We start from the raw sequence: 13,791 nt of genomic DNA, 5'->3' as shown, positions 1-13,791 counted from the left end.
AACAGAAGAATTCTCTCCATGAGAAAGAAAAATCCCCAAACACCTGTCGAACAGATCAGAAACACTCTTCAGGAGACAGGAGTGGATTTGCTAATGACCACTGTCTGCAGAAGACTTCATGAAGAGAAATACAGAGGCTACACTGCAAGATGCAAACCACTGGTTAGTTGCAAAAATAGGATGGCCAGGTTACAGTTTGCCAAGAAATACTTAAAAGAGCAACCACAGTCCTGGTACAAAGGTATTGTGGACAGATGAGACGAAGATTAACATATCAGAGTGATGGTAGGAGCAAAGTATGGAGGAGAGAAGGAACTGCCCAAGTTCCAAAGCATACCACCTCATCTGTGAAACACAGTGGTGGGGGTGTTATGGCCTGGGTATGTATGGCTGCTGAAGGTACTTTCTCACTTATCTTTGTTGATGATACAATTGCTGATTGTAGTAGCATAATTAATTCTGAAGTGTATAAGACAGATCCTATCTGCTCAAGTTCAAACAAATGCTTCAAAACTCATTGACCGATGGTTCATTTTATAGCAAGACAATGATCGCAAACATACTGTTAAAGCAACAAAGGTGTTTTTCAAAGCTAAAAAATTGTCAATTCTTGAGCGGCCAAGTCAGTCACCCGATCTGAACCCAAATGTTTGTGCTTAACATGATCAATGTAAATGGGATGAATAATCCAGTTAAAAGGAGCAAGGTCCTGGCTAAACTGAAAAAAGAAAAGGCCCAGGTACTATTTTTTACAAGAAACCCACCTGCCTCAACAAGAACATGAGAAACTAAAACGCTTAGGCTTTAGAAATGCATTTTATAGTTCCTATAAAACTAGCCAAAAGAGGGGAGTGGCTATCCTTATTACAAATGCAGTCCTATTTGAATGCCATAAAGAGGTCAGGGACAAAGAGGGAAGGTATGTATTAGTTAAAGGAAAGTTGGAAAACAAAGTTGTGACACTGATCAATGTATATGCCCCCCCAGAGAGTACCAAATATTTTTTTCAAAACTCTGTTTGACATTATTGCTTTAGAGACTGAAGGTATTTTGATATGTGGATGGGACTTCAATGTGGTCATGAATCATAATTTGGATACAACAAGCCTAAAAAAAACCAAGATGCATCTGACCAAGTTTATTAACACATCAGTACAGGAAATGGGCCTAATTGATGTTTGGAGAGAACTTCACCCTTTAGAAAGGGACTACACACACTATTCAGTACCTCACTCAGTCTACTCCAGGTTTGACTACTTTTTAATGAATACGGGTGAAAGTCACAGGATCAGAGTGTAAAATCGGGGTAGCAGATGTATCTGATCACAGTGCGATCAGCTTGACAGTACACCCGAATAGTAGAAAAAGAAATACTGTTTGGAGGCTCAATGTGGGTATTTTGAATAATAAGGCAAATGTGGAACAAATAAGGGAAGAGATAAAAAGGTGCATAGAAGAGAATGATAAAGGGGATGTGGATCCTGTAATACTGTGGGATGCTAGGAAGGCAGTTATACGTGGAAAGCTGATCGCCCTGACATCATCACAAAAAAAGGCCCGGCTAGCTACGTATGAACATAAAGTAGAAAAACTGAAAGAATTGGAGAAAAAACATACAGGATCAGTTGGTACTAAAACAGATTAAGGAAAAAAGGGGGGAGATAGATGAGATCCTCAGAGGGGATATGGAAAAAAAGGCAAGATTCGTAAAGCAGACCTATTATGAAGCAGGTCCAAAAGCAACTAGACTCCTGGCCAGACGCCTGCGTAAACAGCAGGCCTCTAATACAATTCATAAAATAAGAGATCCTAAAACCAATCAATTATCACATGAGCCAGATGAGATGGAAAGAATATTTGAAGAATACTATAAGAAACTCTATTCTAAACCACCATCAGCTGACGAAAGGACAATGAGAAGTTTTCTTAACTCACTTGATCTGCCATCAATTGGTGAGACACAAAATAATACCATTACGTCACAATTTACGGTTAATGAGCTGGAAGCTGCAATCGGTAGACTCAAGGCTAGTAAATCACCAGGCAACGATGGGTTTCCACCAGAATGGTACAAGGCCTTTAAGAAAGAGCTAACTCCTCTGCTCCTGTCTTGCTTTAACTGGACCCTTAAAGAGGACAGGGCTCCCCCATCATGGAAGGAAGCAATTATTACCATTTTACCCAAGGAAGGCAAAGACAAAGAGCAATGTAAAAATTTCAGGCCAATCTCAATTTTAAATGTAGACTACAAACTATTTACCTCAATCATTTGCAAAAGACTCGAGACTTTTGTACCAGATCTGATTAATGAAGACCAAACTGGATTTATTCGGGGGCGTCAAACACAGGATAATATTAGAAGAACCCTCCACATTGTGGATAATGCTCAAAAAAAGGATACAAATATGGTCCTGGTCAGTTTAGATGCAGAAAAAGCCTTTGATAGTGTTAGTTGGGTATTCTTATATGAAGTACTGAGGAGATTTGGTTTCAATGAAGATGCAATTCGGTGTATTAAAACAATATATCAGGAGCCTACAGCTAGGATTAAGGTAAATGGAAACATATCAAAAAGGATCCAGTTAGAGAGGGGCACAAGGCAAGGATGCTGTCTTTCTCCTACTCTCTTCGTTTTGTATATTGAACCCTTAGCACAAGCAATAAGGCAGAGAGAAGACCTGCAGGGGGTCAAAATAGGGGGGAAAGAACATATAATTGGTCTTTTCGCTGATGATATCATTATTTTTCTTGAACGACCAGATATATGTCTCCCAAATCTAATGAACCTATTTGAAACATATGGATACTACTCAGGGTATAAATTGAATATAACAAAAACACAAATTCTTTCATTCAATTATTCTCCATCCCAACAAATCAGAGAATCTGAAATGGAACTCTAAAACAATGCAGTATCTTGGTGTAACTATAACCAAAACACTTTCCAACTTGTTTGAAACTAATTATAACAAAATTGAAGAAAACATCAAAAAGGATGTTGAGAGGTGGTCGACCCTTGCTCTAGACTTCAGTGCCAGAATAAAAACGGTAAAAATGAATATCCTACCTAAACTACTATATTTATTCCAATCTCTCCCAATTAATGTTTCCCGAGATAAATTCATAGCCTGGGATAAAATGATCTCTAGATTCATTTGGAATAGCAAAAAACCAAGAATAAAATTAACAACACTTCAACTGCCGAAAAGCAAGGGTGGAATGGCTTTACCAAATCTGAAGAAATACTTTTATGCAGCTCAACTCAGACCTCTGGCTTGTTGGTGTAGACCTGATTATGAATCTCGATGGAAAGAAATGGAAAGGGAGATTCAGGGTTACCAGACCCAGATTTTGGTGGGAGACAAATATCTGAGAGGGGCTTTGAGACATGCTATGGATCCAATAGTAGCATTTACGTTAGAAATATGGAATGTTATAGTGGAAAAATACAAATTAAAAAGAGGGTTCACGCATTGAAGTGGTTCCATTTAATGCGTGAATGGAGCGTATTAACTCGCTCCATTCACGCGACTGAACATTCATATGACTCAAAGTTTAAGCCAGGGATGTATGATTCAAAATTCAAAGAATGGGCACAAAAAGGCATAACGGCAATGTATACAGTTTCAGAAAATGGCGAGTTTATGAGCTTCCAAGATTTAAAGTCAAAGTATGGTCTCGAAAACAAAGATTTTTTTAGATACTTGCAATTAAGAGACTACTTTATAAAAGAGATAAGGCCAGAACTAGATGAAACTTCAAATAATGTGATCAAGGTGATTGTGGATGCATACAAACAGAAGGGGTCTCGGGTCATCTCTGCTTTCTACCAAGCTCTGGTGGAAAGCGGGGGAGAATCAACGCTCTACATAAAAACAAAATGGGAAGCAGAATTAAAGATTCAAATAACGGAAGAAGAATGGTATCAAATGTGTGAAACACAATGTTCATCCACAAGCTCACTAGTATGGAGAGAATTTTGCTGGAAGAATCTATCTCGCTTTTTTATAACACCCAAAATAAAAAGCAGACAACTTGCTGTCCAACAACCCTGTTGGAGGCTGTGTGGGAGTATGGAGGCAGACCACTCGCATATTTTCTGGAACTGTGTAAAGATAAGGCCATACTGGGAAAATGTTAATGCAGCTGTAAATAATATCTTGGGTTATAAAATCCCAAATACCTGCCCTGTGATGTATCTGGGGCATATTAAAGATAGTGTAAAAATAGAAGATACATATTTGATTAAAGTTTTGCTTGCAGCAAGTAAGAAGGCCATTACCAGGCAGTGGTTTAATGAAAAAAGTCCAAAACAGGGTTAGAAATTGTGCGAGACATCTTTAATACGGAGAAATTGACATTTTCCTTGAGAGTCAAGAATAATTCATTTGAGAAGATCTGGGAAAAATGGACTGTTTATTTGAGCCATGACACCAATTAGATAAATGCCGAGCTAGATATGGGAAGATTGCGTTATATAGAACTAGACGGTATGTTTGTACGAATGTTGAATTATCTCCAGATAACTAATCAATGTAATGGTTTTTCTTTTTTTAATTTGGTAAGTGAACCACACGGTCTTATTCCAATTTTTAAATTTATTTACTTCTTTTTTTTCCCCCCCATCTACTTATTTTTTATTTATTTATTTTGATTGCTGTTTTTCTTACTTTGTTTTATTTATGGTGATGGTGTTGCACTGTTTTGAAAATATCTCTTAAAAATCAATAAAAATCTAAGTGAGAAAAAAAAAAAAAAAAAAAATCTCTCCAATAATGCTTTTGAAAAATACATACTTGCTACAGAGAATTCTGAGGGATAGGATATACATGCAATTAGATGGACAAGGGCTAATTAGGAATATGTGTTCGTGGGAGGTCGTTCGTCTCTCACAAATCTATTGAGGTTTTATTTAAGGTGTGACCAAAAAGGTTGATGAGGGCAGAGCTGTAGATGTTGGATATATGGACTTCACCAAAGCATTCAACAAGGCTCCACATGATAGGCTGCTCTGGAAGGTTAGATCCCATAGGATCCAAGGAGACATACCTAAATGGATTGAAAATTGGCTTCATGGTAGGAAGCAGAGGGTAATGGTGGAAAGTTGCTTCACGGACTGGAGGTGTGTGACTAGTGATGTGCCTCAGGGTTCGGTGCTGGGACGATTATAGTTTCTCATCTATATCAATGATTTGAATGAGAACGAACATGGCAAAATTAGCAAGTTTGCAGATGATACAAAAGTGGTACACTATTGTAGATAGTGAAGATGGCTGTCAAAAATTGCAGCAGGATCATGATCAGTTGGGCAGGTGGGCTGAGGAATGTTTGATGGAATATAAAACAGAGAAGAGTGAGGTGTTGCATTTTGGAACGTCTAACATGGGCAAGACCTACACGGTGAATGGTAGAGCTCTGGGAAGTGTTGTAGAGCAGAGGGACCTAGGAGCACATGTACATAGTAGTAAACTATGCCCAGTCCATCAGAGCAAAGTAGTAAACACTGCCCAGTCCATCATCGGCTCTGACCTTCCTTCCATCAAGGGGATTTATCGCAGTCGCTGCCTCAAAGGCTGGCAGTATCATCAAAGACCCACACCATCCTGGCCACACACTCATCTCTCTGCTACCTTCAGGTAGAAGGTACAGGAGCCTGAAGACTGCAACAACCAGGTTCAGGATTAGCTACTTCCCCACAGCCATCAGGCTATTAAACCTGGCTCGGACAAAACTCTGAACATTAATAACCCATTATCTGTTATTTGCACTTTATCAGTCTATTTATTCATGTGTTTTGTAGTCAATGCCTACCTACTATGTTCTGTTGTGCTGAAGCAAAGCAAGAATTTAATTGTCCTATCAGGGAAACATGACAATAAACTCACTTGAACTTGAACTTGAACATAGTTCCTTGAAGGTGGTGTCATAGGGTTGTCAAAAAGTATTTTGGCACATTGACCTTCATCGGTCAGCGTATTGAGTATAGAAGTTGGGAATAGGTCATGTTGCAGTTAAATAAAACATTGTTGAGGCCACGTTTAGAGTAATGCATTCAGTTCTGGGCACCATGTTATAGGAAAGATTTTGCCACATTGGCAAGGGTACAGAGAAGATTTACGAGGATGTTGCCAAGACTCGAGGGTTCGAGCTATAGGGAGAGGTTGAGTATGCTGAGACCCTATTCCTTGGAGTGCAGATGGATGAGTGGTGATCTTATAGAGGTGTATAAAATCAAGAGACGAATAGTTCGGGAAGACGCACACTGTTTCTTGTCAAGAGAGGGGAAATCGAGAACGAGACGACATTGGTTTAAGGTGAAGAGGGAAAGATTTAAATAGGAATCTGAGGGGTAACTTTTTTACACAAAGGGTGGTGGTGGGTGTATGGAACGAGCTGCCAGGGGAGATAATTGAGGCAATGTTTAAGAAACAACTAGACAGCTTCATGGAAGGACAGGTTTGGAGAGATATGGGCCAAACGGTGGCAGGTGGGATCAGTATACATGGGACATGTTGGTTGGTGCAGGCAAGTTGGGCTGAAAGGCCTGTTTCCACACTGTATGACTATGATTTGTGGTTGACATAAATAACATTTTGAATGCACTTTCATAGTACAGACTATAACACTATAAGCGTTCAAATTAACTCACTGATATCATAAATGACTGCCATAATAAAGTACATTTCCAGATAACTCCTAGATCCAAGGAAAACAGGTCATCTGAGCAAATTCACACATGAAACACGTGTAATAATAAGTAGACACTTAGGGGCAGTACATATCGCTCCAATTCCGAAAGGCATAAAAAATTATATTTTGATTTGGACGTAAACGTAGATGGGGTGATTAATAGGTTTGCAGACACCACCAAAATTGGAGTTGCGGACACTGAGGAAATCTCTCAAAAAATACAGCTCAGATAGATCAGTTATAGACAGGGGTGGAGAAATGGTAGATGGAGTTTAATTCAAACAAGTGTGAAGTGTTGCCCTTCGCGAGGGGTAGTATACAGTTAATGGCATAATCCTTAACAACGTTGATGTACGGAGGGAACTTATGGTTCAAATCCATAGCTTCCCGAAAGTGATAACATAATTGGGGAGAGTGGTAAAGAATGGTAAAGACCATATATTTACCTTCATCACTTGCCTTCAAGTCATGTTGCAGTTTAAAAAAATGTACTACTTTACTTAGTTCTTTACTAAATTGCATTATATTCCTCATAAGCTCCGTCTGATGCCACCTTCATAAAACTGACACACACTTCCTTTTTCTTCCTGACCATGTTTACAACTTCCTTGGTCATCCACGGTTCCCTTACCTTGCTGTCCTTATACCTCCTCCCTACTGAAACATGCTAATCTTGCACTTTGATCAGATCATATTAAACAACATCCACATGTCATTTGTGGACTTACGTAATAACAACCAATCTACCCTCCTTTGCCTAATGACATTGTAATCTGCTATACCCTAATGAAGTACCTTCCCCCACCATCCAGATCTGTCCAAATTCAAAATAATCTTAAAAATTATGGAGTTGCAATCTCGGTCTCCAAATTCTTCTTACGATGCAACACGTCATCTGGCCCGGCTAGTTTGCCAATACAGGTGCACAACCTTTTATCCGAAAGCCTTGGGACCAGACACTTGTCGGATTTCGGACATTTTCGGATTTCCGAATGGAAGATTTTTAGCGTAGATTAGGTAGGTAGCGCGGGCGGCTTGAAAAGTCTGGAGTGGCTGCCTCCTCCCCGGAGACCGGGAGAATCATTGCATAAATGTTAGTCAGTTAGTTTGGAGGGATTTTATGTGGTGGTGGTGGTGGTGGAGTAGGGGTGAAGGGGGAAACTTTAATTCTTAGTCCCCTACCTGGTCGGCGACTCCCAACCTCGCGGAGCTGGGGGCTCCGTCCGGCCGCGGGCGGCGCCGGTTGGAGCTCCGACCCCGGCAACTCTACCCCTGGCTGCGCGGCTCCAAATCCAGCGACGCTCCGCGAACGTTGGGTCGGCGGCCACAGCGCTCCGGAGCTTGCCGCACGGCGACCCGGTAAGGCATTGCCCGCTCCCCGCTGGTATCCCAGTGCTGCGACGCCGCCGACTCCCGACATTCGCGGAGCTGGGGCGTCTGGCCGCGGGCCGCGCTGGATTTGGAGCGCCTCGCAGCCAAGGGTAGAGTTGCCGGGGTCGGAGCTACAACCGGCGCCGCCCGCGGCCCCACCGGCCACAGCGCTGCGGAGCTTACTGCACGGCGACCCGGTAAGGCATTGACCGCTCCCCGCCCCTCCGACCAGGTAGGGCACTAAGAATTAAAGTTTTCCCCTTCCCCCCCCCCCCCCCCCCCTCCCCCTTCTCAGAACTGCCCTCCAATCTACCTGACTAACCTTTAAGCAATGTTTTACAGATGTTTAAGCGTCCCCCGGTCTCCGGGCAGGAGGCAGCCGCTACAGTAGTACAGATCTGGGTTGACCGTAGGTCGTTTCGGGTCAAGTTTGGCGCCAAACGCGAGCTTTGGTGCGCAGATGACATCTGGAAAAAATGGTCGGTTTTCGGAGTTTTTCGGTTTCCGGAACACCGGATAAAAGGTTGTGCACCTGTATGAGGTCCAGTATGGTCTCTCGAGTCGGACGGACCATGCACATAGTGTTTAAGTAAAGCTTCTTTGATACATCGAACAAATTCTGTCCCGACTAATCCTCTTGCCCTGAGTATGTTCCAGTCAATGTTGGGGAAGTTAAAAACACCCCAACTACAACAACCCTATGTTCTTGCACCCTTCTGTAATCTGTCTACATATTTGATCCTTAATCACCCCCTGTCTATTGGCCTATAATATAATCCTTTTCTTATTTTTGAGCTCAACCCATAATGCCTCAGTAGGCATACCCTCCAATATGACCTCTCTGAATACTCCTGTGACATTCTCCCTGATTAGCAAAACAACTGCTCCACCTCTTTTACCCTCCTCTCTATCTTGTCTGAAACATCAAAACCCAGGCATGTTGAGCTGCCAGCCATGTCCCTCTCACAACCAAGTTCCTGTAATGGCCACAACATCTTTATTCCAAATACTGATCCAGGCTCTAAGTACATCAGCTTTACCCCCAATATTCCTTGCATTTAAGTAAACACTCTTCAGCATTTCATTTTCATCATATTCATGAAGCTCTCCCTGCCTGTCCTTCCTCAGAAACGTACTTATCGTAACCTTCACTTTCAAGATTCAAGATTCAATTTAATTGTCATTTGGACCCCTTGAGGTCCAAACGAAATGCCGTTTCTGCAGCCATACATTACAAACAAATAGACCCAAGACACATCATAATTTACATAAACATCCATCACATCGCTGTGATGGAAGGCCAAAAAAAATGCATCTCTCCACTGCACTCACCCCCTCCCCCCCCGATGTCAGAGTCAAAGTCAAAGACCCCGGCTGGCGATGGCGATTGTCCCGCGGCCATTAAAGCCACGCCGGGTGGTGCGAGGTCGCACATCGGGTCTTGGTGTTAAAGCCCCCAGCGGGCGCTCGCAGAGTCCCGCGGCCATTCCAAGCCGCGCGGGGCGGTGCTGTAAAGCCCCGCTCCAGGAGCTCTTCAACCCCGCAACTCGGGCGGGAGAAGTCGCCGTTGCAGGAGCCCTGAAAAGCGGTCTCCCTCCAGGGACCCGCGGGCTCCCGGTGCCGCCGTCCGCCAGACCCGCAGTTGCAGCCTCCGAATCTCCGGAGGTCGGGCCGCAGCAGCAGCAGCGCTCCACCACCGCTCCACCCGCTCCGGACTCGGCCAGCTCCGCGACGGTGAGGTGAGTCGTCGGCACCAGAGCCCCCGGTCTTTTCCTGTTGGAGGCCGCTCCTCGTTGCAGCCCCAACGACAACGGAGACCCGACAGAAAAGGTCGGGTCTCCCGTGCAGGGAGAGATTTAAAAGTTACCCCCTCCCTCCCACCCCCCCACACACACACCCCAACAAAAAATAACAAAAACTACATAGAAACATAGACAAAAAATAATAAAAACGCGGACGGGCTGCAGAGGCCGCTGCTGACGAGAGTCGCGCCGCCTACCAGAGGACATTCTCATCAGCCCTTCCATTTGCTGACCTGCTGCTCGTTCCCACCCTCCTGCCATGTATAGATTTGGCTCTTAGACACCTCCAGATTTTTCACAACTTAAAATATTTGAATTATATTTCTCTCAACCACAAAAAAGACATTGCATTAACCCAAGTTTTTATTCTTTGAGGTTATCTTCAGAACAGACTCATGGTTCTGCTTGGAGCAGAACCATGAATGGCGGTGCAGGCTCGAAGGGTCGAATGGCCTCCTCCTGCACCTGTTTTCTATGTTTACTATGTTTCTAGCACAATAAAACTCTGATAATCTGGCAATAACCTGAAACACCTTGGAAATATTTCTTTTTCACATTATTGAATGTTATTCCTATTATTTACCATCACATCATTAATTCACTTCTTTAAATGATGGTACATGTTTATAAATTTTCCAATGCACCCGGAGAGTTGGAAGGGAACATGGGAAACGGGGTGTCGTGAATAGGAAGATAGCATGGGAAACATCACTTTGTGTGGAACATGTAGAACCATTGGGATTTCTACATAGGCAGGTAGTGGATCATCAGAGCTTTACTGTAGTGTCCTTGTGAACAGGCATAATTGTATCCTCTTCTATAGCTTCCTCTGGCAGCTTAATCCTGATATAGATTTCCCTCTGGGTGTCTGTCTTAAATCTCTTCCCTCTCACCTTAAGCCTGTACTCTTTAGCTTTTAAATCTTCTACCCTGAGAAAAAAACTGTTAGCATTCACTTTTTCCATGTCATATCCCCAAATTCTTCTTCCACCACAACACCAGTAACCTGGCAAGGTTGTTTCCTAATACAAGGTTCAGTATGATTCTCCCCTCGAGTTAAACACTGAGTATATAACTTAATGACCACCTATGTTATAGTGCGGGCTGCACTTTTTTAATGGGAGCTATAAGCAAGGCGACTCCTTGGGTTGGAATTCCTGGGGCAGAAAGAGCAGAAAAAGGTGGCCATCCCATGTGGCCACCATTCATCTCTACCACACACTAACTTGCTGCTTAAAACAGCATTAGGTCACCTAACTAAGTTTGTATTACTCTATTTCGGTGAAGAAGACGTGCCACTATATACATCAACAACATACTTGGTTCTGGCTTTTCTTGATATGTATGTGTCTAAAGGGGAACAATCAGAACAGAAAAGCAGAGCACATGATTGTTTCTGTAGAAGATGGACATTTTCATGTCTGGCACCTTTCTATCCATACAGGAGCTCACTGCTGGCATTCATGGAGAGCAGCTAGATGCTGATTATAGGTATGTCTTTGCAACACTTGACGTTGAATAACTTGCTTACCAAGGCCCAATTTGTATTTCATCAAGATTATTTGGCTCCAGACCTCATCACATCCTTAGTCCAAACTCAGACCAAAGTGCTAAATTCCACAGGTGAGGTGACAGTGACTGCCGCTGACATTAAGACAGCAATTCACTGTCTGTGACATCATGGAGTCCTGATAAAAACTGAAGTGATCGCCCTGTTTCACTGCAGGAATTCCTCAAGACAGTGTCCTAGGATCAACCATTTTCAGCAACAACATCATTAAACTTCCTTCACTTATGAGAATAGGAGCTGGGATGTTTGCTGTTTAATTCAATTCACAATTCAGCAAGACCAAGAGACCATTCAGACATAGGTGGATAAGTAGCAAGTACTATCATTACTGAATTGCCAGGCAGAGACCATAGAGGACATTATCTTGTTTCTTCATCATTGCTGTATCTAGATCCTTAAAATCTGCACTCAACTGTAATGGGCAAATAATTTCATCAGAGGTTGGCAGTCATGCAACAAAAATTATTGGTGTTGTTAATAGTGTGGACAGTGAGGAATGCTGTCAGAAGATAGTGGGATTATAGATCAGCTGCGGAAATGGGCAGAAAAATGGGTAGATGGAATTTAAGCCCAGCAAGTGTGAGGTGCAGTTGCACTTTGGAAGTTGAATGTTAAGAGTGTGTATATAGTTAATGGCAAGACCCTTAACAGCATTGACATGCAGAAGGATTTCTACAAAAATCCTCAACACTGATTCTCTGCAAGGATGCATTCTCAGCCCCCTTCTTTACTCCTTGTACACCCACGATCGTGCAGCCATGTACAAATCTAATTCAATTTACAAATTCACAGACGACACCACCTGAGTGGGCCAGATATCAAATAATATTGAGATGGAGTACAGGAAGGAGATTGAGAACCTTGTGACGTGGTGTCAAGACCTTTCTCTCAATGTCAGCAAAACAAAGGTGATAGTGATCAGCTTAAGGAAGCGAAGTGTCACACATGCCCCAGTTTGCATTGATGGCGCCAAAGTAGAGATGGTTGGAAGCTTTTCACTGTACCTCGGTACACGTGACAATAAACTAAACTAAAAAACTAAACTTGGAATCAAAATTCATAGGTCATTAAAGGTGGCAGCACGTGTACATAGGGTGGTATAGAAGGCGTGTTGTATGTTTGCATTCATAGCCATGGGGCATTGAATATAAGAGTCAGAAAGTCATGACGCAGCTTTATAGGACTTTGGTTAGGCTGCATTTGGGGTTGCGTGCAGTTCTGGTAGCCCCATTATCTGAAAGATAAAGAGGCTTTGGAGAGGGTGCAGAGATTTAACAGAACGATGGCTTACCGTACACATTTACGGAATGCTGCCTGAATTAGAGGGTTTCAGCCACAGGGAGAGATTGAATTGACTTGGATTGTTTTCTCTGGAACGTCAGAAGTTGAGAGGAGTCTTGAAGTAAATAAAATTATGAGATGCATAGATAAGGTAGACAGTGAGAACCTTTTCCCCAGGGTGGAAATGTTCAACACTAGAAGCATAGCTAGAAGGTGAGATGGGGAAAATTTAATAGAGGGGCAAATTATTTTCTTACACCGTGAGTGGTGGGGGCTTGGAACACATTGCCCGGGGTGATGGAGGAGGCAGATAGGATAGTGCCGTTTAAAAGGCTTTTATATAGGGATATGGATCATGTACATGTAGATGAGATCAGGAGATGAGACTAGGCATCATGTTTATCACAAGCATTGTGGGCCGAAGGGCCCGTTTCTGTTCTGTACTGATTTATGTTTCATGTTCTATGTTCTATGACTAAAAGCTTGTTGTACATAGATATCTCAGGTTTCGAACTGAAAGGAATGGTAAAAAAACATACAGTGCTGGAGTAACTCAATCAGCCAGCATCTCTGGAGGACATGGATAGGTGACGTTTTGGGGAGGGACCCTTCTTCAGATTGATTTTGGTGGGAGGGGGCTGGCAGGAAATCTGGAAGAGAAGAGGAGTGGGACAAAGTCTGCCAAATTAAAGATGGATACAGATGAGGGGGAGGGTGTTAATAGGCAGATTGTAGGACAAAGGGCAGAGATGAAAAGACAGACGGAGTATGACAAAAGGATAGAGGAATTGCACATTGTGAAGCTATAGGAAGGAATGTAGATGGAAGGGGGAGACATAGGTGCAAATTTGCTCAAGGTAGTTAAAATTATTATAGGATAGCATAGAGTGGAGGTTATTTCTAGTGGTGAGAGAATCCGAAACAAGGGAGCACAAGTTTAAATTAGACTGCTTGTCAGGAAGTATTTTGTGTCACAAAAAGCGAGCAAAAATATGGAATTCAAACTCTAAAGGTTGGAAAAAGTGGTTGAAGAGAGCTGGCACAGACTGCTCTGTCACATTTTCCCAGGAGAAGTGA

General features: G+C 42.7%; 1 protein-coding gene across 5 annotated transcripts in view; it reads right to left on the bottom strand.

Moving 5' to 3' along the window:
* Positions 1-13,791, bottom strand: part of LOC129695419 (coiled-coil domain-containing protein 171-like) — a 254,013-nt gene that overhangs the window by 195,948 nt on the left and 44,274 nt on the right. The window lies entirely within an intron of this gene.

The sequence above is a fragment of the Leucoraja erinacea genome, chromosome 3 (assembly GCF_028641065.1).
Source record: "Leucoraja erinacea ecotype New England chromosome 3, Leri_hhj_1, whole genome shotgun sequence".
NCBI lineage: Eukaryota > Metazoa > Chordata > Chondrichthyes > Rajiformes > Rajidae > Leucoraja > Leucoraja erinaceus.
Note: the sequence above shows the minus strand (reverse complement) of the source record. Positions and strands in the feature narration are given on the sequence as shown.